Source organism: Phyllopteryx taeniolatus, chromosome 16, assembly GCF_024500385.1.
Source record: "Phyllopteryx taeniolatus isolate TA_2022b chromosome 16, UOR_Ptae_1.2, whole genome shotgun sequence".
NCBI lineage: Eukaryota > Metazoa > Chordata > Actinopteri > Syngnathiformes > Syngnathidae > Phyllopteryx > Phyllopteryx taeniolatus.
This window is the reverse complement of record NC_084517.1, coordinates 14,188,128-14,201,854: the sequence shown is the minus strand read 5'-3', so window position 1 is coordinate 14,201,854 and position 13,727 is coordinate 14,188,128. Positions and strand designations below refer to the sequence as shown.

The 13,727-nt window shown below is 42.1% G+C and overlaps 1 protein-coding gene across 2 annotated transcripts in view; it reads right to left on the bottom strand.

Moving 5' to 3' along the window:
* The window catches only part of LOC133465801 (Na(+)/H(+) exchange regulatory cofactor NHE-RF2), a 29,189-nt gene that overhangs the window by 11,700 nt on the left and 3,762 nt on the right, over positions 1-13,727 (bottom strand). The window lies entirely within an intron of this gene.

The following is a 13,727-nucleotide window of genomic DNA, read 5'->3' as shown; positions in this document are numbered from 1 at the left end:
ATGCCTTAATCATGTTTGGTTTGAACCATGGAGTAGAAAATGCTTTATGAGCCAAGTATTTCAGGGCGCTCAGTGGCCAGCAAGGCCCCTACTCTGCTGGCCTGAACACTATTAGAATTATTGAGTCCTTGGGCAGAAATGATTATTTGGGAGAAAGAAAAAAAAAAAAAGGTTGAAGCAAAATTTCTGCCTCGAAGCTTCGCAGGGATCATTTTTCCACCAATGTTAATGCAGACTCACGCACCACTCCATGTAGAAATAATTTGGCACGATGATGGCAAGCCAGGAGGAAAGAATGCGTAAAAGACAGAATGTCCAAAGTTTGACATCATTTCATACTTAAAAAGAAGATAAAGTCCAATGTGTCTACTGCAAAGTGAAACTAACTAACTTACCACAACAGCACGTCTGCGATCGCCAACGCTAGGGATCGATGTTTGCTAATTTGATATCTTAATCGTTCTGAACCGCCCCAGATGATGATGATGTGCTGTGTCATATTGCGTTTTATATGGTATTGATGGTTTCTATAATTGCAAAGCAATATTAGCGGTATTAAGTCCAGTAAGTTCCCAGTGATGTCCCAGGTAGCGAATGCACACCCTGTCACTGTTTGGATAAAGGAGAGAAAAAAACAAAACAAAACACATGTTGCTTTCCCTCGTGGTCAGCAAAATAGCTTGTCATTGGAAAAAAAAAACAGCTGGCTATCTGGTTAGCATTACGACAAGATGTGTCAAAGTCCCAGATGGGAGCAGGAAGAATAGTTGGTGATTGGAAAAACTGTATTTTGTTTACACAAAGGGAGCACACCTCAAAACGAGCGCACATGGAAACATTGCCCACTTTGTAACATTGTTCAGCTTTATGCTTTTTACACACATAAACACACACATGCTACTACTCAACCGTACACAGGATGTGTTTTCCAAGGGACATCCCATAAATTCCTTTAAGTTCATGTCACAATGAGCCTCCGCTTTGGTCTGTGTAAACATGTCAGCCATTTGTTTTGATTTTTGACTCCGTGTCTGGTGCACATGCCGTTTAGATTACATTATAAAACAAGAAAGCCTCTAGAAGACCACATTGTATCACACTGGTCAATTATTCTCATGCAGTCCAATACACAAGTAGATGAAAGCACAGCAGTTCCACTACCATTCATCAACCCAATTCTATACTGCCTGTCCTCACGACTATGGACAACTGTTTAATTGATTTTACGTGAGGAGATGGAATGTGGGAGGAAGCCAGAGTACTCGAAGAAAACCCACATAATCAGAGCTTTCGTTAAAGTATTATTTTCCCTGTGACACAGACTCTAACCCAATATTGGGTTTGCTGAATAACTGATTAATCATGATGTAACCATTTACCAATTTAGAATAGCAGACTCACTATCAGGGTAACTGACTCTTACGTTTGTTTTGTGCTGTTTGTTACAAGTAGCTGGACCAAGTAAACCTTCTGGGCATTACCACAAACCTTAATACTTTATGTAATTAGGCAGTTTTTCCGGTTGAGTATGTGTTACCTAAGGCCAGTTAAGTGCACTGGTAAACTCTCATCTTGTGAAACTGTATCTATTTAAGGCCGGGGATTGCCCAAGTACGGTACAAGTAAAGAAAGCCAACTCATTAATCAGCAGAAATGGGAACATCAAGCCATTTATATTCCTACAGTCTGCATTTGTTGCTTTGATGTACTGCAGCAAAGATGTTAATATTCTTCCATGAAAGACGCAAAACAAAACCCCCACTGTCGATGGTAACGATTGACATGTCAATGGCGTTTTGCACCATTAACCTAAGCAGACTTTCCGTAAGTCAAAGTTTTGTTGTTTTCAAAATTCACAAGATTGTAATTCTCTTCGTTGTATAATTAGTGTGACCGTAAACCTCAACTACGAGTATTCAACAGCTTGACACTTCTTTTTTGATGAATTCTTCAATATTTGCCAAAGTGAGTTGAATTGAAATCACTCAAGTTTGCGCTCACAAAAAATCGCCCAGGTGACGGCTCATATCGCCCAAAAATAGTAAGTCGGGTCAGTTGTACTTCAAGGCACCCTTTTATTTACAATTAAAAAAATAATAATAAAAGTAAACCCATGTAGAAGTGGGTTAGAAGCAACACCTGACATGAAGTAACCACAATAATGAACATATATTTGAAATAATATAATGATATAATGACGGAGCGTTATTATCCACAAAAAATGGCTTGAAAGAAAGCACAACAGTAGAGGATTATATTTTCTCATGCTGACATTTCATCAAATCATCATGATCATCCAAAAAACATGCTTGCTGGTTGCGAGGTACTTGAAAGTTCGCGCTAATTAAAAATACCACAAGGATTGCGCGGCTCATGTTAATGCCAGAGAGGAACAAACAGCGCCAGCGTCAGGACACGGGGCAAATGTCACCATGGGCACCCGGTTGGCATGGAGACAGTCAGGGAACTTGTGGACTAACCTCTGATGGCAGTCAAAACATACAGACTGTTCAATAAGATTTAATGCAGAGCTAAAACGGACTCCTTACAAAAGCTTTCTTAAATGAAGACGTTTGGCTCTAATGCAGCTGCTGTAAATGTTGCTCAATCGGAGGAGGAAAAAGAACTCGTTCACAGAGGGTCACTTGAAGAGAGGGGCCGAGAGGAAATGACAGACATGGAGAAGTGCAGAAAGGGAGCAATAACGATGAAAAAGGGGAATTGTAAAGGGACTCCAGAGAGGACAATGCAGAAGAGAGAGAAAGAGAGAAGATGAGAACCAGTGTTTGTGTAACAGCTCGGCCTTACGAGGCCTCGTGTGCTCTTCCCGAGATCTCTTTATAGAGCACGCTGACCTGCTGCAGTCTCTGGATGTTTACCTGATCATAGCACTGCATCGCTACACAGTGTACAACAGGAGGAACAGGATGGATTTAGGATTCGGCTAAGTGGTGATCATTCGCAATCACCTGCTTGTCTATTCTTGTTTTGAGGGGATCGGTAATTCACTTTGTCAGGTTTTGGCCTGAGGACTAGTGGGGTGAAACTCGGGATGGAAATTTGACTACATTTCATACTGGGGGGAATTCACAAGTAATCAAGTGATCAGATATTTTTCAAAAATATTATTTTACGTTCTGAACTCCTGTTTCAATGCCAGTGTTGTAATGAGCAGATTTATGCTGCCTGGAGGAGTTGTCTCCTTTAGATAGAAAGCTGGCTATGAGACGGAATCAACAAACTCCATTTTGAGCAACCAATTCCACACAATCGACCCAAAAATAATTCATCCATTGTTGTGCCAATCCCTAGTCAAAAGTTTGAATTCGAATAAATCTTAAGGCCACAGTCTCTAACATCTCCTTTACCTACAAGTGTGTATGAATATGTTTATGTGAATGATTTATTCAACAACTCAACAGACTGTAAAAATAATTTCCCGAGTGGGATTACTTACATATTACTTACTACATATTGACTACTTATTTAAAAAAAGGACGGGAGTTGGCGTGCGCATGCTCCATTCATCCGCCACAGTTCGACAAGCCTTCAAAATTCTAATTGATTAAATGCGAGTACTTTATTTCGAAATAAATGCCGAAAACCTAATTAAGAGACGTTTTAAGTGGTGTAGCAAATATGTCTGAACACTTGTGTTAAACGAGAATAGCTGTTTAGTGTTTTTTGAGAGGGGGGGACGCCGACTTGGCACGCTGCTAATGATGACGAAACGGTTAGCCGGCAAGCAGTGTTGGCCGTATAATCGATTTTTTTTCTTCTTCTTAAAGTGAAACATCAAAAGCCAAACACCATGGTGGATGATGTCACATGAGACACGATATCTCGTGAACTTTCCACCGTCCTGTAGCGGCAACAGCAAGAGATTTTGGAGGAATTATACAGTTAATGGCATGAAGAAAATGCAAGGAAAAGTACAAAATGAATGAAAAATTGTTTCGGCTCTTGAACACTGTGGTCGTGTCCGCTGAATGCTCTGAAACCATGCCCCGCACAACTGTCAATCAAATACGGCTAAGTATCACCGCTACGACATGACCCCATAATATCTTTGTCATCTGACCTTTAACTGCTGATGCGAACAAAGCGCTCAAGTTCTTTTATAGTGGAAGAAGGGGGACTCATGCCAAACTCCAAAGTGCGTTACTGAGCGCCGTTTTCGACAAGCCCCAGAAAAAATATGGAAACATTTTTAATCTAATATGTCTCTGCCCCCACCCTCAGTTTCTATTTTCACATGCTCTGTGTTGATATCAGTGATGTCATGCACATGTTCACACCCTTGTTATCAGTTGTTGGCAGATGTTCCATGCTGCCTCTTTTGGCCCTCACTAAGGTGTTTTAATTTTTTTAACTGCGTACAGTGTAATGTACATTTGCGTATTTTCACAGTGGTTCAGTTCATATATCATCACCAAATCGGATATTTCCATGTTGGATATAGAGTTTACATGAACAGCTCTATTCCAAAATACAATAAAACATTTTTTTTTGCCATGCCATTCTATTGTGTACAAGAGTTCACATTCACCGTTAATCCTCCAAGCTACATTTGTGTTACCACTTTCCCATAATTGTGCAGATCATGAATTTTTTTCACTTTTATAAACATTGCATTTTGCAACATTTTCTTTAATTTGCCAGGGAATTATGCATGGCAAAATTCTACTGATACTGTTAGGCTTGGATATTTTACTTTGTAAATGCACACTCACGGTACCCATTTTAAATCATGACAATTCATACATAAGGGCAGCAAAATGCCAGAAATGGTTCGAGACCACAATAATCAATACATGAGAATGTACGCTGGCTCACAGCTGTGAGTGCACACGGGAGCAAAGTGAATATGTGAAAGGACAGAACACATTGGAGCGCGACATAGACAAACCTTTCAGTGGTACACAATGAAATTAAAACATAATGTTGTTGCCAGCACTGTTGTGTGGGCAGCACATGCAAATTGATGTTCTACAAATGATGCTTAAAGTAACAACAGTATCAAAATCATACGACTGGCTTGGAATCAGGGCATCATCATCTCTGTCGTTGCCATAGCAACCCAAGATTACCTCATTTAGCCGTCTATAATAGTGATGGACCAGCCAGGGTCGCTCACAGCATTTACGTTTCCATGGAGGTTTATCAACAACGCTTAAACAAACCTAATTATATTGTAAAATTTCAATGACATGATTTTATAGACAAGTTTAGTAACAATTCAGTAAAACCCCCAAAGGGACCAAGCCCACCCGTGAATAGCGAAAATCTGTGAGTTGTTGAGCCCCCACTGAAAAGGTTTATATTTGCCTATAGATGCCACAAGATGGTGTCAAAGCACTATTCGTTTCCTGAAGCTCCTCAACTCACTTCAACATAGTTTCTTGACACCAAGATGGCACACGATGGCGTCAAAGCACTATTTTTGGCAGAATGAAACTCCTCAACTCACTACAATATAGTTCCTCGACACCAAGATGCCACAAGATGGTACCAACGTAATACTTGTATTGCTTTGGCCTGAACACAAAAACAGCAAATAGGTTTTTCAGCAGAAAACAGAATAGGTGAATATGCAAATGCTGAATCCCGAATATGTGAAGTTTCACTGTACAAGTTTTCACTCATAGGAAATAATGCAAATAGAATTAATCCATTCAGGATCAAACTGTCACATTTCTAACCCTTTATTAACTATACAGGCAATGTTTTAAGAAACATCTTAACTTCTAAAGTATAGTAACACATTGAAACAATCACACACTCTCCTAACTTTAATGACTAACTACTACTAATGCACACACATATACATGCAGTAGCTTCAAGGTAAAATGAGTGTAATGATTTGTGTGGGTGACATATCATTATTTGTCATTATGTGCGACTTGTAAGAGGTAACCCCATTTGTGGCTCAGCAAAAAGAGAGAGAGAAAAAAGCTGTAATTGTGGACAACCCATGTCCTTGCGGGTAACGCATATTTACATTTATGATCAACACTAAATGACACACAGCTGTGCTGACACACTCCTTTCAAACAGCCAACTTGGTTGTTTCTCCTGCTTTGCACACCTAACTGAGGAGTTAAATATCAGTCTTGCATTACCCCCCTCGAGACCCTTTTACATCCAAGAGGCCAACACACAAGCACACACACACCCACATGCCTGATCCAGACCCCTGCGTCTTGATGTAACATAGTTGGTATTCGAGAAAGGGGGGGGTTACTAAACCCGAGCTCCAGATGTTACTCAAAAGAAATGCACACTCACTTGCTCACAGCAAGTCACTTAACATTTTAAGGCAAATGTGATACACACTAGCTGATGTGGATCTAGCTTTTTAAATGCTATTTTATAGAGTTCTGGATTTCTTTGCTCCCACATCAGCACAGCTTTATTGTTATTATTCACTGCTGGGTGTACACACACCAGAAGTATTTGGACATCACAGTTTTTATGATTCTTGGATGGATTTAAAATGTAACAATCAACATATGATTGTCGTGCAGACTCTCAGCTTTGACTTCGAACTTTAGCTTCAAAAATTGTATGCATTGTACCTCCATGTTCAGAGACAAATGACATAATTGTCAATGTAAGTAGGGATGCACGATAACTATCGGACCGATGAGCGTGAGTGTGAAGCAGATTACAAGATTACTGCGTCCAGATAACTCCCATGCTGTGACATGAGCGTAGACACACCACTTCATTTTCTAATGTTAAACTGAAGTGGGGAAGAGGCTTAGGAAGTGTGTGTTTACTGTGCACCAGAGACGAGGAGCGTGACTCCACCAATCCGTCAATCATTGGACTGGCTTGAAGACAGCAGAGAGAGCTGCTCTGAACACACTCTCGCCACTGCTCCAGTACTCTGCCCGTGAAATCTGAACATTTCCACTTGTTTTTCCTGCTACTAATGCTGCATCTTCTTTTCCCTTACTGTCGTCCTGGAGACAAGAGTTCAAGAAGGATGTTTGCAGCAGCTGTGCTTCTATTCAGTGTCAAAAATCAATGCATCACACTCAACATTCCAACACGACAGTCACAAATGAACTGAATTGGACTGAGAATGAAGCAATTATTTAGAGATGACACTAGATGCTTTGCAAACATACAAAAATGCTTGATTTCTGTGCAATAGCCAATTGTTCTGTGATAGCACCAACATGTCTGTATACAATGACGTACTGTTTATAAGTCTTACCAAATGGACTATTATTTGCGGAAAACAAGGAAGTGCGGGATGAGAATGAATTTCTTCTTCTTTTCTCCTGTCTTGATACCCAGTGTAGAAATAAAGCAAGTAGTACAATAAAAGCAAATGACAGACCATGTCTATTTTTAGTACAGTGGTGCCGTGTTATATGAGATTAATTCATTCCGTCACCCCGCTCATAACTCAAAACACTCTTCTTAAATCATATCATATCTTAAATCATCTTTCCCCATTGACATGAAAGGATATGCCATTAATATGTTCTGTGTGTTAATATGTCCTCTCAAAACCAAACAAAACTGCTTTTAAGAATAGAAAAGAAAGAATGTGTTTTTAAAAGAAAAATAGCACTCTATAATATTGTAATTCATTGGACATTGTGCTGCTCTTTCTGATGTGCACGCCTTGGCCACCTGGGGCAGTACGCCACAGACATTCGGATATACTGTACACGGAGACGGTCTCAGCTCTTCAGTAATCTCCTTAGATGTTCTTTGCGGAGGATAAAAAAAAATGCCTATGAGTATTGTTATATTATCTGTATGCATGTGTTGCTCCAGTTTTCAAATATCCATTTCTTAAAGGGTTGTAACACCATGACACCGTTACGATTCGTGAGTCTGTCTATGGCATTTCCCATTATGTGTTAGCATTAAGCTAGTTATTATTATTATTATTTGTTTGTTTTAAATACACAATGTGTAATTGTCTCAGTTTTATGTTTAGTTTGACAGTAAACTTGGAGTGGCACTAAACAGCTTGAAGCCTTTTTTTTTCTTTCTTCTTGAAAATTTTTTCACTCTTTGCCGAACTGCTTGTCATAAATGGAGTTGAGCTCACTGCCAACATACAGCATCCATTTTCTGAGCCGCTTCTCCTCACAAGGGTCGCGAGCGTGCTGGAGCCCATCCCAGCTATCTTCGGGCAGGAGGCGAGGTACACCCTGAACTGGTTGCCAGCCAATCGCAGGACACACATAAACAAACAACCATTCGCACTCACATTCACACTTATGGCTAATTTAGAGACTTCAATTAACCTACCATGCATGTTTTTGGGATGTAGGAGGAAACCGGAGTGCCCGGAGAAAACCCACACAGGCACGGGGAGAACATGCAAACTCCACACAGGCGGGGCCGGGGATCGAACCCCGGTCCTCGGAACTGTGAGGCAGACGCTCTAACCAGTCTCCCACCGTGCCGCCATACAGCATTTATATCTAAAATTTTTGCACGTCAGAGCAAAAAAATCGACCGAGCGACGGCTCTTATCTCCAAAAACCTGTTAATCAGGTCACTGTAATCTCAAGGCACCACTGTATATGCCGCGGGCCACTAGAAAAACGATGGCAGGCCGCACATGCACTCTCAGCGGTAGTTTGGACACCCCTGAATGAGGGTATATCATTCATTATAATAACAAAGGCATTTTCCCGTAACCCCCACAAAAAGTTCTTTTTAATTACATCCATCCATCCATCTGCCAGTGGATTTACAGCTTTCTGACGGGCAGGACACAACAGGTCAGGCTGGGGGAGGCCACCTCCTCCACACGCAGCATCAGCAGTGGGACGCCACAAGGTTGTGTCCTCTCTCCGCTGCTCTTCTCTCTCTACACGAACGACTGTCCCTCAGCGAACCCGACTGTCAAACTCCTGAAGTTTGCAGATGACACCACTGTCATCGGCCTCATCAAGGACGGTGACGAGTCTGCATATCGACAGGAAGCGGAGCGGCTGGAGCTGTGGTGCGGCCGATACAACCTGGAGCTGAACACGCTCAAGACTGTAGAGATGATCGTGGACTTCAGGAGGCATCCTTCGCCACAGCTGTCCCTCACATTGTGCAGCTGCCTTGTGTCAACCGTCGAGACCTTCAAGTTCCTGGGAATTACAATCTCTCAGGACCTGAACTGGGCGACCAACATCAACTCCGTCCTCAAAAAGGCCCAGCAGAGGATGTACTTCCTGCGGCTTCTGAGAAAGCACGGCCTGCCACGGGAGCTGCTGAGGCAGTTCTACATAGCGGTCATCGAATCATCCATCATAGTCTGGTTTGGTGCTGCTACAAAAAAGGACAAACTCCGACTGCAACGGACAATCAAAACTGCTGAAAGGATTGTCGGTACCCCCCTAGCCACCATTGAGGACTTGCATGCTGCCAGAACTAAGACAAGGGCGTGCAAAATCCTCTCGGACCCTCCGCACCCCGGTCACCAGCTCTTCCAGCTCCTTCCCTCAGGTAGGTGCTATCGATCAATGCAAACTAGAACTAGTAGACATTCCAACAGCTTCTTCCCTCTTGCGATCAACTTCTTAAACACCTAACCTATAATTCCATTACAACAAGCTGGCAATTTTTTGACTTTGAATTCGTTGTCACATTTCTGTGGGGCCAATTATGTATTACTCGTGCACTCACTGTCGTTGTCTCGCCATGCTGCACTATTTGCATATACTGGCCACTCATGCCAGAGTAGCATCTGCTCCATTTGCACACTGATTGAGGAGTACCTGCAACATTTGCACAATCAACATTGTCCCAGATTATCGCACTACTCGTCACTTTAAACCGCATACACTCGTTGAAGTCTCAGCGCCCTTTGCACAATGGTCATTGCACCGGACTATTGCAATATTAGTCATTCGAACTGCTCTAAGTGCAAGAGGACTCTGCATCTTTTTGCACAATTGTTTTTTGTCAATGTCTTTCTGTCTCCAAAGTGTTCTGTAAATTGACTGTCTGTTGTACTAGAGCGGCTCCAACTACCGGAGACAAATTCCTTGTGTGTTTTGGACATACTTGGCAAATAAAGATGATTCTGATTTTCTGAGCCGCTTCTCCTCACTTGGGTCGCGGGCATGCTGGAGCCTATCCCAGCTGTCATCGGGCAGGAGGCGGGGTACACCCTGAACTGGTTGCCAGCCAATCGCAGGGCACATACAAACAAACAACCATTCGCACTCACAGTCATGCCTACGGGCAATTTAGAATCTCCAATTAATGCATGTTTTTGGGATGTGGGAGGAAACCGGAGTGCCCGGAGAAACCCCACGCGGGCACGGGGAGAACATGCAAACTCCACACAGTCGGGGCCGGGGATTGAACCCGGGTCCTCAGAACTGTGAGGCTGACGCTCTAACCAGTCGCCCACTGTGCCGCCTTTTTAATTACAGCGCTACAAAATTATAGTAAATTCTCCAATTAATCCAATATATTCTTGAGAAAATGTGGTTGTGAGGCCTAATTCATTCACAAGCACACTTTTCCACTTAGCTTGTGGCTTTTAAAAAATTTGGACATTCTTTCCAGCGTGTTTAATTGAGATTTGGAACAATATCTCCCTAGCAACAACTATCCTGTTTAGCTCCAAACATGCCTGGCGTGGTGGATCAGGGTTGGAACAAGAGTGTAAAGAAATACAAAAAAAGACCACAAGATGTTTGCAGGAGATCGCCAGAAGCCCCACAATATAACACCTTCAATATAAGAGCCAGGAACATGTCTGGCTGAATATATGCTGAGCGTGCATGTCTGGTGGAAGGGGGATTGCACGTTATCTGTTTGGCATTCATTTTCATTATTTAGCTTGCAGTGTTTTACATGTGTGTGCGCCCACGTGTTGGCAGGTAAAACGAGGTTCTGCTAAGAAAGTGACACCGGACACGTTACCTTGAGCTTTGGCGGCGATGGGACCCGTCGACTCAACACAGCTTCCGTGCATATGTGAGCGTGTGCAGCGTGGGTAAAGACAAGCGCTCTGAGACCACAACGTATGTACTCAGGTAAGATGATAAGCATTAAACACCGAGATAAGGGAGGGTGTAGAGGCACAACAATGCACTGTGTAGTATGTTGGACACACTAAGAGAACAAGTAAATGTCTGTGTGTGTGTGTCTGTCAGAGACTTTAGTCAACACGAGGAATGCAACAAAAAACGAAACAAAGGGGGGTGGTGCTGAGGGTTGTCGTAGTGTCAATGAAGCAGTAGCCACGGGAACAAACAGGCTTGTAGGATGTTTACTGGACAAATATGCGACTGATTATAGTTGCACAAAACCTTCACTGCCTATAATGCAAGTATAGCGGTACCTTGACTAAATCTTGTTGTTGACAACCTTTGCAAACTACATGCTCGTGACATTTGTATTAGGCCAACTTAATAGCTCTCTCTGACACAATGTGGCCAATAAAAGAATAATCATCTGGCTCACAGGCCAAGAGTGCATAAGAATAACGAGAATGCCTGCTAGGAAAAGGGGTGAGTAAGGGGAGTAGTCTGTTGCCCATTGCTTAATGACATGACATGACATGACATACAGACGAGTGTATTTAGTAGAACGTTGCATAAAAGTTTGTTACTCAACAACTGACATTTCAGGTCCTTAAATGCAGTGAAATAAAATACAGTGGAAGAAAAATACACTTCTGAAGTCACGCAGAAAAGCTAGATTAAGTTCAAACCGAGACCACAGTTCAGAATGTGAGCTGAGTTGTTTTCTTCGGCTTTTTGTGGCATTGTTGCAACGCTACCAAGTCACGTGAAGTAAGCAGACTGACAGTCAAGGCGGTAAGACAGTTTCAACATACGTATGGTCACTTGTTATCATTAAGTGTTATGTTTTACACGAAGGAATGAGGTGTGTTGGAGGTTCGTTAAATTTTGATTATTTCTACTGCTACTACAACTGCTATGGGAAAATTGTTTCCAAATTGGAACAAATTGGAGGTCAATCATCGTTTGATTAAGTTTGACTTTAAAAATTCCATCGTATGGTTTCATAACAAAATACAGGATTTTAAGCAGAACCGATTCACGGAATGTCCGAGTCCAGTTGTTTTTAGACTGTTTTCTTTCACAAAAACTTCCACAAAAGCAGTTTCAAAAATATGCAGACCCTCCGTCAAGGACATACATGCACTAACCCTCACGCTGCATGACTCAACTACCCTGCACATGCTTTGTTTGACCCCCCCCCCCCCCCCCCCCCCCCCCCTTTTCAGAGGGGGCCCACTTCCTACTGACCTTTTTAGTTAGTGGTAGTTCAATGCTGCTCTCACTCAGGCAGAAATCTGCCTTTAGAGTTTTTAGTAATCATGCAGTGGTCGGCCTCTTGGAAGAGTGACTACACATGAGACAAAGTGTGCTGTGACAGCACAAAAGTTTGCTCCTTCTCAAGCAGTATCTAAAAAACGAGATTTGGCCTAAATTGATTCAATGACGACAGCTAAGATGTGGTTAAACTTCTCTTCCATTCTTTCTTCAGAAGTTAGAGGCCGATAGACAAAAAAAATACAAATAGTTGATTAAGAATTCCCCTGAAGTGTCTCACTGAGATTCCTCCCCACAGGTCACAAACACACAAACATTCCGGTTATTACTGATAGTACTTGTCGCTTCTCTTGTTGAAAGAGAGCCACTCACATACGGACAAGGTCCATCTAAGTGAGAACACATGTTGTGTAAGAGCATCTTTAGCCTCCAGTATGAGGAAGCACAGCTAAACAGTGAATTTAGAGAGACTTAGAAATGCATACTATTGCAGTCTTCCACCTCAGAACAAGTAACTCCGACAAGATGTAAACAACTACAAGGAGCTATTAAACAATGTCTGTTTGACAAAGATGCATTTCTGTAGATTTCCTGTTTTGGTCACAGTGTCTGAACTTTCTGGATGGTTGACCTCTTCAAACACAACATCTGAAGACCTTCAAAAAGCCTTCTAGCCACTGAGAAGACTTGCATGCATTACGTGACAAGCTCGCCGGTAGTAAAGCGGCGCATAAATTGAGTATGGGTAAACTAAAGCAGGGTACACACATAACAATTTTAACGATGTTCAAATGTGACAGACCCTACACGACATGGAAAAAACTCAGCATTTGTGTGTTCGTACTGCTCCTATCGTGTGCTTGTGATGACCAACACAAAACATTACACAAAACGATATCTCCCCCGCAGATGCAGCTAAAAGCTCGCCTAGCATACTACCATAATTTGTAAATGAGCCGAGCCAACCACTGAGCCTATTCTTTTGGCAACTGATGTGCTTGACTTACAATCTGTCGGGCTGTCGTAGATGCTCTAAATCTCTGTTATCTGAGTAAGAAGACTTTGAATGTTTATGGTTGGGTTTTCTGTTGCTCACATTAATGGCGGTGTTTGGGGTTGCGCCGTTGTCTAGGGACCTCTAAATGTCTCATAAAAATGGATTAATAAAGATTTCTTTGATTTAAAGCAACTATTATTGTTATAGTCTTAATTCACATGCTTAAAAACACATCAAAATGCTTAATCTATCATAATCGTTTCGGGTGCTTCCTACTCCCCTCTAATGCAATGGACTATTCCATCTCACTGTGCAAGTGCGGACTCGATTCAGGAAGAAGGTATGAAACAAACTTGTTGGCACATTATGAGGAAAATGAAGTGGAAGGAAAATGAAGTGGAGTCACTCCAGTGTCATATGAAGAAGAGAAGGCGGGAGGA